This window comes from Pan paniscus, chromosome 5, assembly GCF_029289425.2.
Source record: "Pan paniscus chromosome 5, NHGRI_mPanPan1-v2.0_pri, whole genome shotgun sequence".
Lineage (NCBI taxonomy): Eukaryota > Metazoa > Chordata > Mammalia > Primates > Hominidae > Pan > Pan paniscus.
This window is the reverse complement of record NC_073254.2, coordinates 101,488,370-101,506,873: the sequence shown is the minus strand read 5'-3', so window position 1 is coordinate 101,506,873 and position 18,504 is coordinate 101,488,370.

Here is an 18,504-nt window from a genome sequence, read left to right as displayed (position 1 = left end):
TTTTTTTATTATTATACTTTAAGTTTTAGGGTACATGTGCACAACGTGCAGGTTTGTTACATATATATACATGTGCCATGTTGGTGTGCTACACCCATTAACTCGTCATTTAACATTAGGTGTATCTCCTAATGCTATCCCTCCCCACTCCCCCCACCCCACAACAGGCCCCGGTGTGTGATGTTTCCCTTCCTGTGTCCAAGTGTTCTCATTGTTCAATTCCCACCTATGAGTGAGAACATGCGGTGTTTGGTTTTTTGTCCTTGCGATAGTTTGCTGAGAATGATGGTTTCCAGCTTCATCCATGTCCCTACAAAGGACATGAACTCATCATTTTTTATGGCTGCAGGAGAGTTCATCAATTCTTTTGATATTTCCAATGTTCCATAAGAGAACCAAATATAATATACTTTTTAACTTTGTGAATATCTTTATATCTGTAGTCATATCATCTTTTGCATTCCTAATAACATGTTTAAAATCTTCTTCTGTTTTTAATTTTTGCTAAGTATTATCAATTGTTCCACTTTTGCATTTTCAAACTGAACTCTGTGCATCTCAGTTTCCTCATCTATAAAATAGTATTATCAATCGTATCTGTTTTGTTGAGTAGTAAGGAGGATTAAGTGAAATTCTTCATGCAAAAAAGTAGAAAAGTAAAAACTCAAATATTAGCCTTTATTTATTTCTCCTGCCGATCCTGGTTTATTTTCTTGTTCTAGTTGTAATTTATTGAGTTGAATATTTAGTTAATTTATTTTTATTTCTTCCTGTTCAAACACTAAAATAGTTAAGTTAATATGTCTTTTTGGAGAGTAGTTTTGGCTGCATCTCAACATTTGTATGTAAAGTATTTTTTATTATTGTTATTTTCTAAATATTCTCTGATTATAGGTTTTAGCTCTTTCTGTTTTAGATAATGGCCTCATCCAACTATAAAATTCATTGACCACACCAGCAAGTAGCTGGCTTTCCTTTAGGCATAGCTGTACATGGTTGAGCTGTTTCTTCCTCAGCTGATTCTGTTTTACAGCAGTGCTAGGAATTCTTCCCTATTTCAGGGCTCTCTAACCTTTGCTTCTTAAAAATAGGAAATATAAATGAGCTTCTCCTAATATGTCTACTGTTTTTCTGTGAAGCTGTATGGCTTTCTTAGGAAAAGAAGTTTTGAGTTGCCTCCAAATATCTCCTTTCTTCCTGATTCCACTTGTACTATACAAAGCAGACATTGCTTGAGCTTTATGCCCTATGGGTGTCAGCTTACCTAGTTTTCAGTGCCACTGGAATTTTTTTAAAAAAATAGTTATTACTATGTTTGTACTATTTTGGTTATTTCTGTTAGTTATAACCAAAGGAGGTCAGATATTTGTGCTCATCCTGCCATATTTTTCAAAAGACTAAATAGAGATGTTAAAACCATTAACTACCACCTTTTTATTTTGTATGAATTTTCAAACTAACTTGACATGTTGTGACCACCAGTGAGTGACATTTGTTTTTATATAATTCTTCGTGGAAATGAGTAAGATACTTCACTATGTGAACTCTACAAAAAGGAAAGATTCATTTGATAAAGAATATATCAGATTGCATTCACACAGTTTAAAAAATAAATTTAGTCTATATTACCTATTGTGTAATTTTGAGTATGCTATAAAGTACCCATGATTTATTGAAAACAATGCTTTGTATAACTTTTTTTATTTTGCTTGGGTAAACTGAATTACATGCTAACTTTCTATACCTTTAGCTTGTGTCTACACTGGACAGAATCAACAATTGTGCTAGAAAAAAATGCTGTTTTATAAACGTCTAAGATTTCTACCAATTACATTCATTGTAAAGTGGCTATACCCCGGTTTTAATGTTTGTAAAACCCATTTGCAGAGGTGATTTAAAAAAAAATATCTAGTAATCAAACTCCTGCAATTAGTTTACAACCCAAACAAAACCTTTTGCATTAAAAGGCTTGAAAGAAAAAAACCCTACAAATAATGTGAGATCCTGTGCTTAAGTACCTGGAAACTAGAACTCTGAAGTTTTATCCCTTTCTGCAAAAATACTTTCTAGGTTTCCTTGCAGAATTTCTTGGTTTCTTCCTGCACTTTTTTTTCCTTAATATGATCTTAATGGTGAGCAACACACCTATGTGTGAGTTTTAACCATGTCAACAGTATAAGGTCTTCTTGTTTATTCTTTCTCTCTGGTCATGTGTTACTTTATCGTCTTACTTCTTTGACCAAAAGAGAGCATGCGTATGTGTGTGAATATTTTATATCAGCCATAGTATTGAATTAAAGCAAATAAAATATGAATCCCTTAACACCACTAAAAGACCATTTGGAACCACTTAGACTAGTTTCAAATTCAAGGGTGCCTATTAAGTATGAAGCTTGCTTGAATAAAGTGTATGTTCCTCCGCCCCTTTCAAGGGACTGTATCAGAATCTCTGGGTTGTGGCTCAGGGATCTGTATTTTTCAAAGACCTTCTAGGTGATTTTGAAATAAGTAATTTACAGATCTCAAGTATAAGTAACACTGATTGGATATGGAGAGGGAGAGTGAGCTGGCTCATTACAATGGGAAATTAAGATGGCTTAGTTATTGTCGCTTCACCGTGGATTTGGCAGGCAATTTAAAAAGAAAAACAAAATGATATATTCAGTTTCTCTCTGACCAATAAAAAGTAGCATTAAAATCCATCTGAAGAAAAAACTTTCCCTGATGAATTTTAGAAGGAATTTATTATGGGGATTCTTACAAATAGGACAATGAGTAGCCAGTTAAACGTCCAAGGTTTTGATTGCACCTTTATAAAAGCTGAGGGCATAACATTAAATCTTAACCGTTAGAAGGCATTTCCTCAAGGAGCTAAGATAATATAATGTAGCAACATGACTTTCTTATGATATAACTTAAAACAGAGATAAAGCTGGAGAAATGGATATTTAACCTATCCTTTATACCAACTCTTTCAAATATCAAATATTTCAACCAAGTTTCAGGCAAAGACTGAATAGCAGACTATGTCTGAACTGACTTCCTGGGACAGGTCTACCAAAATTCTCTGTTATGGATAAACGGATGTGCTATAGGCCTTAGATCCTAGAACCACAGATGGCGAATTTGATATTATAAAGATTTGGAGATTGACTTTGGGCCTACACAGAAGGAGGAAGGAGGAACTTCAGATGGTGCACAGCCCTGCCTTTTGCCACCTGCATTTTGTAGGATTATCTACTATCATTCTAATTTTTCTATGTTCATTTATTTTTGGAAACATTCTCCAGGGTCTTGGTTTTTCTTCCAGGCTGTGGAGGTGAGGCTAAATACAGCTCCTTCTTTCCCTGTGACCTCAGCCTGTCAAGGTTGCTCAGAACTATGGGAAGTGCTCAAGGAGTCTGAGGAACTGGGATGACCGGTGTTCCGTATCAGAGGCTTCTCAGATATCTCAGAGCCCGAGGCTCATGCCCAACTCATTTTGAAGTAAAGCTGCCCTTGAGCTTGACAGTCAACTTCACTTTAAAAAATTTTCTGTGTGGCTTCCTGCTTCAAGCTTCAAATAACCAGAAACCAGCAGAAATTTCATACTTGGAAGGAAATAAAATATAATTCCTAATTTGATGAAGAAAATAAGCAGCTTGCATGGGCTCTTCCATAATTTGTTCAATGAATTAATTCTCTCCATTTGATTGATAATAGGTAGTACCAGTGTTGGTGATGACTGAATGCCCAACTACAAATGAAATTTCAAAATGCAAATGGAACATTCTAATTCCACTTTTTAGTTATTTTTAAATATGCAATAAATTATTCCTAACTATAGTCACCCTATTGTAGTATGAAACTCTAGATCTTATTCCTTCTCTCTGACTGTATACTTTTACCCAGTAACCATTCCCTTTTTATTCCCCATTCCAACTACCCTTTCTAGCCTCTAGTAACCATTATTCTAATCTCTACCTCCATGAGTTATTTATTCCTTGTTTTTTAGCTCTGATACCATAATAATTAAAACTTATAAAGACAAGCAGAGAAAGAATAGTATTACACCTGAAGTGTTAATGCACCAATGCCATAGGCTGGCTATCTTATTTTTTTATATATATAGTTGTAAAATTATGGTGGCTTACGCCTATAATCCCAGCACTTTGGGAGGCCGAGGAGGGCAGATCACGAGGTCAGGAGATTGAGACCATCCTGGCTAACGTGGTGAAACCCTGTGTCTACTAAAAATACAAAAAATTAGCCAGGCATGGTGGCGGGTGCCTGTAGTTCCAGCTACTTGGGAGGCTGAGGCAGGAGAATCACTTGAACCTGGGAGGCGGAGGTTGCAGTGAGCTGAGGTCGTGCCACTGCACTCTAGCATGGGTGACAGAGTGAGACTCAGTCTTTAAATAAATAAATAAATAAATAAATAAATAAATAAATAAATAAGACATTTAAAAATGTTCAAGTAGCCTGCAGAAAGTTTACCTGTTTGGCCCAAGGTTTTTCTTATCACTCAGTATCTGGGAGGGGGAGAAATTGCTCCATTATAGAGCCATTGCTAACTCAAATTGCTTCTTCCTTAAAATCAAAGCAAAGTTTTTATTTTATTTTTGTCTTGTTTTCAGTTTATAGTTATCATAAAAACATACAATATTTAAGGAACATTGTCTTATATTCTTTAATACATAAAAACTGTTTGTATCCTTAAAATTTTAACGTTTCCATTTGAATTTGATTTTTCCACAATTTTTCTGTTATTGCCACTTCAAGTGCTTGTTAAAGTGAGGATTCATGCACACGGCACCCAAGAGATTCTCTTTCTTTCATTTAAAAATCATTTACTTGTTTTTAAATTTACCCAAGAGAAATATGTCTCTTTTACTCTTACTTTGAAGTTTCTTAGGGCTGGAAGAAAGTTCCAGAGAGGTAATTTTAGAAACACTGTAGATAACACCCTTGTGTCTGGCCATGCATGTCCTATAAAAGGATAAGTGAGTCATGCAAGTACAATCTATTAGTGACCTTGTTATAAATTCCATTTTTACCACATTCATGAAAAAGCCCTAATTTAAAAATGCCTTAAGGTGGATGCTATCCTCAAAAATATACCCAGAAGTCACACATCAGACCAATAATCTGATATATACAGATTTTATTGGGTTCAACCAAGGGCTTTCTATGTCTATTTTCAAAGTGTATCAAGTGCAAAGGGAAAAAATTCAATCAGCAGCCAAAATCCCTTTTTGGCAATGCTTATTTTCTCAACAAAATTATTTGCCAAATTCAAGTTGCTGGGCTTTCACGCATAGCAACAGTGATGCTCATCAGCTACTTCAGAAGCTGTGTCCAGACACTTTATTTTTCAGTCTTTAGAGGCAGCTATTATTACATACTAAAGGTTCTTTTGGAAGAGGTTAAATCTGATTTTTACAAAGTTTGAGTTCCGATGTAAGTCTTGAATGAGCTGGTGTGATAACTTAGTCCTTAGCCTAGTCTGAAACCTGCTAATTTGCCACTGTTCAAAACTGGTATAGGGGTTTGTGGTCACAGCATTGGAGTGTGTAGGCTCCAGCTGAAGCAATCCTAGCTGTCTTAGCTCTTCCATAACAGAACTGAGGCAAAACACCTGGTCTCAGCACAAATAAGTCCTGAGTATGCAACCCAGTCCCAGAAGCAGGTTCATCTATCCTATCAGCTTGATCTGGATGCTTTCACTTGCTCTCCTGTTTCTGGCCCCTTTGGCAACATTTGAAATCAATGCAATTCATCAATGTAACAAGTATTTCATTATCTTTGTGTTTACCAGTTTTACTTTTAATTGTGAAGCTAAGCAAGTTTTTCTTTTTATACTTTAAGTTCTAGGGTACAAGTGCACAACATGCAGGTTTGTGGTGTGCTGCACCCATTAACTCATAATTTACATTAGGTATATCTCCTAATGCTATCCCTCCCCACTCCCCCCACCCCGCAACAGGCCCGGGTGTGTAATGTTCCCCATCCTGTGTCCAAGTGTTCTTATTGTTCAATTCCCACCTACGAGTGAGAACATGCGGTGTTTGGTTTTCTGTCCTTGTGATAGTTTGCTGAGAATGATGGTTTCCAGCTTCATCCATGTCCCTAAAAAGGACATGAACTCGTCCTTTTTTATGGCTACATAGTATTACATGGTGTGTATGTGCCACATTTTCTTAATCCAGTCTATCATTGGTGGACATTTGGGTTGGTTCCAAGTCTTTGCTATTGTGAATAGTACCACAATAAACATACGTGTGCATGTGTCTTTACAGCAGCATGATTTATAATCCTTTGGGTATATACCCAGTAATGGGATGGCTGGGTCAAATGGTATTTCTAGTTCTAGATCCTTGAGGAATCGCCACACTGTCTTCCACAATGGTTGGTGTAAAAGTGCTCCTATTTCTCCACATCTTCTCCAGCACCTGTTGTTTCCTGACTTTTTAATGATTGCCATTCTAACTGGTGTGAGATGGTATCTCATTGTGGTTTTGATTTGCATTTCTCTGATGGCCAGTGATGATGAGAATTTTTTCATGTGTCTTTTGGCTGCATAAATGTCTTCTTTTGAGAAGTGTATGTTCATATACTTCACCAACTTTTTGATGTGGTTGTTTGATTTTTTCTTGTAAATTTGTTTAAGTTCTTTGTAGATTCTGGATATTAGCCCTTTGTCAGATGGGTAGATTGTAAAAATTTTCTCCCATTCTGTAGGTTGCCAGTTCACTCTGATGGTAGTTTCTTTGACTGTGCAGAAGCTCTTTAGTTTAATTAGATCCCATTTGTCAATTTTGGTTTTTGTCACCATTGCTTTTGGTGTTTTAGTCATGAAGTCCTTGCCCGTGCCTATGTCCTGAATGGTACTGCCTAGGTTTTCTTCTAGGGTTTTTATGGTTTTAGGTCTAGCATATAAGTCTTTAAGGCATCTTGAATTAATTTTTATATAAGGTGTAAGGAAGGGATCCAGTTTCAGCTTTCTGCATATGACTAGCCAGTTTTCCCAGCACCATTTACTAAATAGGGAATCATTTCCCATATCTTGTTTTTGTCAGGTTTGTCAAAGATCAGATAGTTGTAGATGTGAGATATTATTTCTGAGGGCTCTGTTCTATTCTATCGGTCTATATCTCTGTTTTGGTACCAGTACCATGCTGTTTTGGTTACTGTAGCCTTGTAGTATAGTTTGAAGTCAGGTAGCGTGATTCCTCCAGTTTTGTTCTTTTGGCTTAGGATTGTCTTGGCAATGTGGGCTCTTTTTTGTTCCATATGAACTTTAAAGTAGTTTTTCCCAATTCTGTGAAGAAAATCATTGGTAGCTTGATGGGGATGAGATTGAATCTATAAATTACCTTGGGCAGTATGGCCATTTTCATGATATTGATTCTTCCTATCCATGAGCATGGAAGCAGAATTAAGGCAGATACAAACACATCAGACTTTAACTCTTTCCAATCAGACAACCCAATTAGGGAATTTGGCTACCATGGACAAATAAATAAATAAATAAATAAATAAATAAATAAATAAATAATAAATTAAAAAAGAGACATAAAGCAAAGGAAACATTTACCATATTTTTGCATAATGGTAGAAGTTGTTCTTTGATAATTAACAATTGCACTTTTATAATTTGTCTCCAGGGCTTCTGGTTTGGATAGCTACTGGTAGCTTTTGTTTTTCCTCTATGCTGAAGTGATCCATTACTTGAGGTATACCAATCTCTTCAGGCAATAAGACTAAAGGCCAGGGCATAGAACACCAGGGAAAGGTGGAGATGGCATTTCATAATTTCAGAAGATAAAAGGCCTAGTCCTTTGTATTTTCTTCAAGAGATTAATAATTGAACCGCTGTGTGTCAGTAACGACATTTGAAACACTCAATAATTTCTGTGACATTTTGTATTTTTAAAAAGAAAACAGGAGTCTTGAGTGAAATTCTTCTCAGTATAAGCATTTTCTGTAGCTACTGGTTTCTGTCTAAATGTGTGTGTTCATGCTAAATCTAATTATATGACTAGAAAAAATGGCCAAAATGGGTTTGTGTTACTATAATGAATATAGATAAGTTCAATCCTCTAATTGTTTAAGTCACATTTTAAACCAAGTAAATATTTTTTAAATTAATAAAACTAAATAAAAATAAGGATATATAAATAAATAAAGTATTTGTGTTCTCAAAGTGTTTGCTGGATACCATGCTACATTCCCTTATAGATTTTCTTATATATCAGCTACTTTTAGAAAGTCTTTTTTTTCCTCTCTCTCTCTGTTCTTTTTACTAAGTACCACCTTCTTAGGCTTTACGTGAGAAAGTGGTAGAAATTGATGGTAATGATTTGGGGACGTTTTACTGATTATAATCAAAGAACTGTCAAATGAGATTCCATATTAATCTGAGATAAAGGAAGGTAATACCCAAATGCATACTCTCATTCTATTTTTATTTGAATGTTATGTGACGTTTTCGGTTTATTTGTTTTCTATTTACTTCATTATGAGCAAACTTAATCCCAAATTCAAACTCGTGTATAGTCGTGTCTCTCTTTTAAACAGTTTTTTCAGTAGAAAAAAATCTAGGCCGGGTGCGGTGCCTCACGCCTGTAATCCCGGCACTTTGGGAGGCGAAGGCAGGTGAATCACGAGTTCAGAAGATCGACACCATCCTGGCTAACACGGTGAAACCCTGTCTCTACTAAAAATACAAAAAATTAAACGGGCGTCGTGGCGGGTTCCTGTAGTCCCAATTTACTCAGGAGGCTGAGGCACAAGAATGGCATGAGCCCGGGAGGAGGAGCTTGCAGTGAGCTGAGATCGCGCCACTGCACTCCAGCCTGGGCGACCGAGCAAGACTCCGTCTCAAAGAAAAAAAAAAATCTAAATGTATAAATCTGCTCATTAACAGAACAGTTTGCCACATGAGAAAACAATTTGTAACAAAGAGTAATAAGCTACCTGAATCCTGTAAATACAGGCAAATCTTGGAGACATCGTGGGTTTGGTTCCAGACAACTGCAATAAAGTAAGTATCACTATAAAGCAAATCACACAAATTGTTTGGTTTCTTGGTACATACATAAGTTATGTTCATAGTTTATTCAGGGTGAAATAGTATTACATCTTAAAAAACTGTGTGCATACCTTGAGTTAAAATTATTTATTGCTAAATATGCTAACGAATGTCTGACACTTCAGAGAGTCATAATCTTATTGCTTATGGAGGGTCTTGCTTTGATGTTGATGGCTGCCGACTGATCAGAATGGTGGTTGCTGAAGATTGAGGTGGTAATGACGATTTCTTAAAATAAGATAACAATGAACTTTTCTGCATTGATTGACTCTTTCTCAAAAGATTTCTCTGTAGCATGTAAGGATGTTTGGCAGCATTTTATCCACAGTAAAACTTTTTTCAAAGTTGGAGTCAGTCCTCTCAAACACTGCCATTGCTTTGTAAACTAACTTTATGTGATATTCTAAATCTTTTTTTTGTCATTTCAACAACATTCATAGCATCTTTACCAGGAATAGATTCTATGTCAATAAACCACGTTCTTTGCTCATCTATATGAGGCAACACTTCATCATTCAAGTTTTATCATGAGATTGCATCAATTCAGTCACATCTTCAAAGCTCCGCTTCTAATTCTACTTGTCTTACTGTTCCTATCACATCTGCAATTATTTTCCTCCACTGAAGTCTTGGACCCCTCAAAGTCATTCATGAAGGTTGGAATCCAGTTCTTCCAGACTCCTGTAATGATATTTTGATCTCCTCCTATGAATCACACATGTTCTTAATGGCATCTAGAATAGCGAATCTTTTCCGGAAGATTTCCAGTTTCCTTTGTCCAGCCACATCAGAGGAATCATTGTCTATGGCAGCTCTAGCCTGGCAAAATGTAATTCTTAAATAATAGGATTTGAAAGTTAACATTATTTCTTGATCCATGGGCTTCAGAATGGACCTTGTGTTAGCAGGCTTGGAAACAACATTAATCTCTGTGTACATCTTCATCAGAGCTCTTGGGTGACCTAGTACATTGTCAATGAACAGTAGTATTTTGAAAGGAATCTTTGTTTTTTAGCATTAGGTTTCAACAATGAGCTGTAAATATTCAGTAAACCATGCTGTAAACAGATGCTCTGTTATCTAAGCATTGTTGTTTCATTTCTAGGGCATAGGAAGAGTAGTTTTAGCATAATTCTTAAGGCTCTTAGAATTTTCAGAATGATAAATGAGCATTGGCTTCAACTTCAAGTCATTAGATACATTAACCTGTAACAAGAAAGTCAGCCTGTCCTTTGAAGCTGTGAAGCCAGGCATTGACTTCTCCTCTTGAGCCATGAAAATCCTAGATAACACCTTTCTCTAATATAACACTGTTTCATCTGCAATGGGAAATTTGTTGTTTAGTGTACCCATCTTCATCAATGATCAATTATCTTAACTAGATCTTCTTCATAACTTGCTGCAACTTTGCTGCTTCACCTTGCATTTTTATGTTATGGAGATGGCTTCTTTTCTTCAACCTCATAAACTAACCTCTGCTAGCTTGAAACTTTTCTTCAGTTTCCTCACCTCTTTTTGCCTTCATAGCATTGAAGAGAGTTAGAGTCTTGCAGTGATTAAGCTATGGCTTAAGGACATGTTGCAGCTGGTTTGATCTTCTACCAAGACTGCTAAAACTTTCTCCATATAGGTAATAGGCTATTTCAATTTTTTTTAAATCATTCATGGCTTCACTGGAGTAGCACTTTTAATTTCCTTCAAGAGCCTCTTGGCTATCTTGGTTTTCAACATGTGCTCCTCACTAAGCTTAATTATTTCTAGCTTTTTATTTTAAGTAAATGATATGCAACTCTTCGTTTCACTTGAACACTTAGAGGCCATGGTAGAATTATTTATTGGGCTAAGTTCAATACTGTTGTTTTGGAGGGAATAAGGAGGCATGAGTAGTGGGAAAGAGATAAAGGAAAGGCTGGTCAATGGAGTACTCAGAACACATACATTTATTGATTATATGGGCACAGTTTGTGGTGCACCAAGATTACAATTACAGTAGTAACTTCAAAGATCACTGATCACATATCATTATAACAGATACAATAATAATGAAAAAACTTAGACTATTACAAGAATTTCCAAAATATGACAAAGAGACATGAAATGAGCATATGCTGTTGGAAGAATAGCACTTACAGGAAAGTCTTGCTGACACAGGATTATGACAAACCTTCAATTTGTAAAAAACACAATATCTGCAAAGTACAATAAAGCAAAGCACAATAAAACAAGGTATGTCTATAAAATAAATATTGGTAATTTAGGCTGATTTGAATAATCTGAATTAAAGACAAATTTTAATGACAGAATTCTTTAAAAAACTGTCAGACTTATTGCCCTCAAATAACTATACAGATAGAAAGTGAATATATTCATTTTTCTGTACAGAGATATCTTAATAAAATTTTTATAAAAGATATATGTGGGATTTGTAATTAGACTGTCTGCTATATATATATGTATATATATATACACACACACATATATGTGATATTATTGAGAGTGCTCAAAAATGTTATTTTTAGCATTTTTCTCAAGTTTTAATTTGCACTTTTGTTTACTCAGAAAACAATTCCCTGGGGAGTGATACACAAGTAATGCTAAGTGTTTGACAAAAAGAAATTACAAAATTAGCACTGAAGCTCAAGATTCTGTACAATAAAGGGACCCTTAAGAAAGGCTGCTCTCCAGAAAGTCCCTATTAGGTTAAAATGGGTAATGCAAGTGATGAAACAGCATCAGTGCTTAACACTTGCAGTACAGTAGAAAATGACTGCTGAAGAGTCATAATTGTCATTTTGTTATAATGTAATATATAAAAAGAATGCTGACTGTGAAAATATCTAAGCATATTTGCCTGCAGTAGCAACAAATATTAAAAAATTATAAAATAGTATATATGTAACTATATATATCACTATATATAACTGATATATATGTGTATATATACATATATATTCATATTCACTGGCTCTTCTAAAAAATAGTTACCATTATAGTTCTTGCTAGTTGTAATGCCTGTATTCTTTGTTGTACTATTATATATTTTTTTTTCTTTTTTTTTTTATTATACTTTAAGTTTTAGGGTACATGTGCACATTGTGCAGGTTAGTTACATATGTATACATGTGCCATGCTGGTGCGCTGCACCCACTAACTCGTCATCTAGCATTAGGTATATCTCCCAATGCTATCCCTCCCTCCTCCCCCCACCCCACCACAGTCCCCAGAGTGTGATGTTCCCCTTCCTGTGTCCATGTGATCTCATTGTACTATTATATTTTTAAATTTACTTATTTAGTCATTTAACCTTTTTTTAAAACCATCTGCTCCATTTCAGCAATAGTGGACCATGTGCTCAGGCATTGAGAACAAACTTAAAACAAAAAACCCTCCAAACACATTCTTATTCTCAAATAGTGTAAAAAAATTAAGCAAATAATTATAAAAAAATGTGATACAGTTGTAGTAGTTGTTCATTCATGTCACAGATATTTATTGAGCTTCCACTATGTGGCAGGCCCTGGTCTAGCTATTGCAGATGGAGAGGGAGGCCACCTAGGCACTGCCATCATAGACCTTTCATGAAATAGCAAAAATAAAAATAAAAATAATGAAAAATTTGATATCTAAATTAAGACTCACAGTATTGGGATGTGTTTGAATAGAATATTGCAATAGCATTCTAGTCAGAAGGAAAATTATGTGCAAAGAACAGTGACCATGATATAAATAAGAGATTGTGGATAAGATGTTCTGGGCAGCTGGGACATAAGTTCATAGCAGAAGGGTGGAGGGAATGAGGTTAGAGCTGTGCAGTGAGCCATACTGACATGTAAGCTGAGTAGCTAACAGGGAAACACCAATGGTTGGAAGAAGTGTGTTATTTATTTTTGTACAGGTAACGTTCTCAGCTCTCTGAATGATGTATTGCAGAAACTGAGTAGACCAGGTAAAAAATTATTTCAATAGTCAGGGGAGAGATGAAAGGTGTCTGAATTTGAGCAGCAACAAAAACAGCTATGACGCATTTCTATATACTATCCGTAAGTGGCATATATTTCAAATCAATGTGAGTCTCTAATGCCTGAAATACTAATTTTCTGTGTGTTAACTCTTTGGTCACTTTATTTGAACATATGTAAGTAATTTAGACAAAACTGTATACACAATATTATTTTTGGGAACAAAATTTAACTATAAAATATGTGAATTATCACTAAATATCAAAAACAGAGCAGCCATAAAAGACCATATAGATTTCCAGTATCTTTTAATAGCTATAAGCTAGTTCCCCCTAGTTACTCATCTTTTAAAAATATTTTAGAAAATCTTCTCCATTATTGTGGCATAGGAACTTTTGAAGCATTTCATCAAGACCAAAAACAATCCCATTGGAATTTTTATTAGACTCATATTAAACATAAAATTAATTTGATAAAATAATATCTTCAAAATATTCAGACTTACTCTCTGGGATCTTGGCATATGCCTCCAATTATTAAAGTGCTCTATCTTTTGCAGTAGACTTTTATAGTTTTCTTCCTACCAGCCTCTAAGGAAAGCTAATTTTTAGATGTTTTAGGATTATGGTTGCCAATGCGAAATAGGTCATATCAATTGTTGTTGATACAGATGATAGCTATTGATATTTGTATATTATAACCAGATAATTTACCAAATTATTTTATTAGCTCTAAACATTTTAATGAAGTTTAGTGGACAATGGTGAAGTTCTAGTGTATTTATGTCTATAGTTATTGTATTAGTTTGTTCCCACACTGCTATAAAGAACTTCATGGTGGAAGGTGAAGGAGAAGCTAACACCTTCTTCATGTGGTGGCAAGAGAGAGAGAGATAGAGAGAGAGAGAGATCACGAAGTGGGAAGTGCTACACACTCTTAAGCCATCAGATCTCATGAGAACTCAGTCACCATCATGAGAACAGAAAGGGGGAAATTACCCGCATGATCCAATCACCCTCCACCAGGCCCCTCCTCAAATTCGACATGAGAATTGGGCAGGGACACAGATCCAAACCATATCACTCTGCCCCTGGACCCTCTCTCAAAGCTCATGTCATCATATTGCAAAATACAAATATCTCTTCTCAACAGTCCCCCAGTCTTGACTCATTTCAGCATTAACTCAAAAAATTAACTCCATAGTCCAAAGTCTTATCTGAGACAAAGTAAATCCCTTCCACCTATGAGCCTGCAAAATAGGAAACAATTTAGTAGCTTCCAAAATACAAGGTACAGGAATTGGGTAAATGCCCTTATTCCAAATAGGAGAAATTCACTAAAAAAAGGGGCTACAGATCCTGTACGAGTCTGAAACCTCTCAGGGTAGTAATTAAATCTTAAAACTACAAAACAATCTACTTGGACTCCAGGTGTCACATCCAGGGAACACTGATGCAAGAGATGGGCTCCCAAGGCCTTGGGCATCTCTGTCCCTTTTACTCTGCAGGATATAGCCTACATGGCTGCTTTCATGGGCTGACATTGAGTGCCTGAGTCATTTCCAGGGGTACAGTGCAAGCTCTCAGTGACTCTACCATTCTGGGGTCTGGAGAATGGTGGCCCTCTTCTGACAGCTCCATTAGGCAGTGTCCCAGTGGAGGCTCTGTGTGGTACCTCCAACCCCACATTTCTCCTCCACACTGCCCTAGTTGAGGTTCTCCATGAGGGCTCCGCCCCTGCAGAAAACTTCTGCCTGGACATCCAGGCATTTCCATACATCCTCTGAAATTTAAGAGGAGGCTCCCAAACCTTAATTCTTGCCTTTTGCACATGTGCAGGCCCAGCACCAACACCCAATACCCAACACTGCCAAGGCTTGGGGCCAAGGTGTACCTTGGCCCCTTTTAGCCAAGGCTAGACCTGGAATGGCTGGGATGCATGGTGCCATGTCCTGAGGCTGCACAGAGCTGCTGGGTCCTGGGCCTGGCCCATAAAACTATTTTTTTCTCCTAGGCCTCTAGTTCTGTGACGGTAGGGGCTGCTGGTCTCTCAAATGGCCTGGAGACATTTTCCTTATTGTCATGGCTATTAATATTCATCTCCTCCTTACTTATGCAAATTTCTGCAGCAGGCTTGAATTTCTTTCCAGAAAACAAATTTTCCGCAACATGACAAGGCTGCAAATTTTCTAAACTTCTATGCTCTGCTTCCCTTTTAAATGTAGGTTTCAGTTTTAGATCCTCTCTTTGTCCACACATGTAAGTAAACACTTTTAGAAACAGCCAGGTCACATCTTGAGGGCTTTGCTGCTTAGAAATTTCTTCCACCAGGTACTCTAAATCATATTTCTTAAGTTCAAGGTTCCACAGATCTCTAGGGCAGGGACAAAATGCCACCCATCTCTTTGCTAAAGCATAGGAAGAGTGACCGTTACACCATTTCCCAATAAGTTCCTCATCTCTATCTGAGATCACCTCACCCTAGACTTCGTTGTCCATATCACTATCAGCATTTTGGTCAAAACCATTCAACAAGTCTCTAGGAAGTTCCAAACTCTCCCATATCTTCCTGTCTTCTTCTGAGACCTCCAAACTCTTCCAAGCTCTGCCCAATACTCAGTTCCAAAGTCCCTTCCACATCTTCAGGTATCTTTATAGCAGTGCCCCATTCTTCTAATGCCAATTTTCTGTATTAGTCCATTGTCACACTACTATAAAGAGTTACCTGAAACTGGATAATTTAGGAAGAAAAGAGGTTTAATTGACTCACAGTTCCACAGACTTAACAGGAAGCATGACTGGGAGTCCTCAGGAAACTTACAATCATGTTGGAAGGTGAAGGGTAAGCTAGCACTTTGTTCACATGGCAGCAGGATAATGAGAATGCTAAGAGGGAAATGCCGCACACTTTTAAACCATCAGATTTCATGAGAACTCACTCATTATAATGAGAAGAGCAAGGGGGAATTTCATACCTATGATCTAATCAGGGCCACTCCTACAATTCAACATGAGATTTGGGTGGGAACACAAATCCAAACCATATCAGTTATCAATAATCATATGACTAGTTTCTATTTCACAACACCATGGGCATTTTTTTGTTCTTCCTGATTTTAAAACAATATTAAGTGCTTCATCACATTCTTAGTATTTTTATTATTAGGAAGAATGCTGATTATTGGTTTTAAACATGAATTCTTAACATGCTAAAATATGTTTTCATTTATAATGTTTAACAGTTGTTTTTAGTCATGAATATTGGATCTTAGCAAATAACTTGTGGCATATATTATGACTATCATATGATTTTAAAAAATACTTTCACATATTGATATTCTGTACCAATGTAAACGATTTCTGATTTTTAACCCGTATTTCTATACCGGGGGGTAAATTCTGCCTATTGGTAATATAATGCTATTTTTCTCCTTAAGTCTTTGCTGTTTTTATTTAAAATTGAAACTTGAAATGAATCATGCAAATACCTTGTTTTCATTTATTAAATTGTCTCTGAGTTTTCTGTTTAGTTGAATCCATGATTCTCAAAAGCTAAAAATATTCCATAGTGTTTTTCTAAATAAGAAAAAATTCTCTTCTTTTTAAGAGAATTCTATTTTTAAATCCAAGACCTTGTAAAAAAGTATAATAATCATACCTACTTCTGTCTTTTCTTATGTTGGCAAATGTAATCATAGAGGTCATACTCTCATTCTCACATAAGACTTTCTTAAAAAACCTCAATAGCATTCATTTTAATGTGTCCTGGGAAGAATATAAGGACAAAAACAAAATAGAACAAAATATAAGTTTTTGTTTATTAATATCTCCTCACACTCCGTTTCATAATGCTTGGCTGTAAGTACAAGCAATTTTTGGCTCCCTTTATTCTCATGTTTTTAGTTTAGCTCTTGAGTTTTGCTTGATAGTATTCAGCTTACAATCTAGTTATTTTTCAAAGTAGAATAATAAAAGATAGATTTGAAGGTCTTGGGCTTCCTATATATTATCAAATTTTCAAGTCCTGGCTCTGTTTCTTACTAGTTGTGTGACTTTACATAACCTTACTTAGCTATTCTGGGCTTAGCTTCCTCAATTGTAGTGGGAATGAGGTATTATGCATAAAGTTATGAGAATAAAATAAATTAGTACATATGAAGCTGGTAGAAGAGTACTTTGACATTGTAAGTGCCAATACATGTGGCTAGCTTTATAACTTTCCCTTCAAATCCTAGGTGTGTCAAACCCTATAAAACATTTGAATTAAGTAGTAAGCATCCTTCAACAACTATAATGTTCTCTTTTCGTCTCCTTTTCTCAACCTGAATTTTTCTCTTAACTCTGTCATTCCTTAAGAGTACCCACTATTGAAATCCCTTTTTTGACTTGTTCATTCAGCCTCTTTATTTTACTTGTTCATTATTTTTGCTATACTTGAAATATTCATATTTAAATTGATGATCAAGAAATATGGTAAAATACAAGGCTTGACAATGTACATAAGATTGGTCATAAGATAATCTAAGAGGCGCTATTGCCTCTCCTTCAGAATTATTTAATGGGCTAAGTAAAGGACCAAATTCAGTAAGACAGAACCCTGGGAAGAATACAAGGACAAAAACAAAGCAAAACAAAATATCAGTTTTTGTTTTTCCATTATTTCCTGATGCCCCATTTTAGAATTTGTGGCCATAGGTTGCACATAGGTGGCAGGTGAGGCATCTAGTTTACATTCCTGTTCTTGGCTTCCATTTGTTCTCATTCATTTAGTTAACTTCTAGTGTATGCTGTAGCACTGATTTTTCATAGCCACTCAAGGTTGTCCCAAGGTTACTGTGATCCAGACAGCTGTATGAAGATGTTTTGTATTGCAAAACATTGACCTAACCATGTAGAATGACTCTGTCCACATTCTAGAGCCTTCGTCAATTTTTAAAAAATAAAATGGTGCTTTAATTTTGCTAATTAAATTAGATGGTAAAAATTATTGTGGTAATCGTCATCCTTTAGTGAACTACTTCAGAAAAATCTATTTTTTCTTATTTTAAAAGTTAATGGCTATGGGTAAAACTTTGGTGGCAATCTTGGAATACAAGTAACAATTACTAACACTTCTAGAATGCTTGCTATGCCAGGCAACTTTTCTATGTGTTTTATATACAGCAACTGATTCAGTCTTTGTAATAACCCAGTCAAGTAGATGCTACTATTTTCAAACCCATTTTATACATTAACAAAATTAAGTACTGAGAAATTAAGTAACTTTTTCAAGGGGAAAAAGCTGATAAATGGCAGCACCATGTTCAAACCCAAGTTTGAAGCCACTGGTAGCCGTGATTAGAGAGAGCGATGAAGAAGACATGCAGAAAGGTATAGAGGTCCTGAAGACCAGATATTATTACTTGATTACATGAGACATTCAAATATTATTATGACAAATTCCACCCTCCCTCTTTTTTAAAAAATTGGGCTT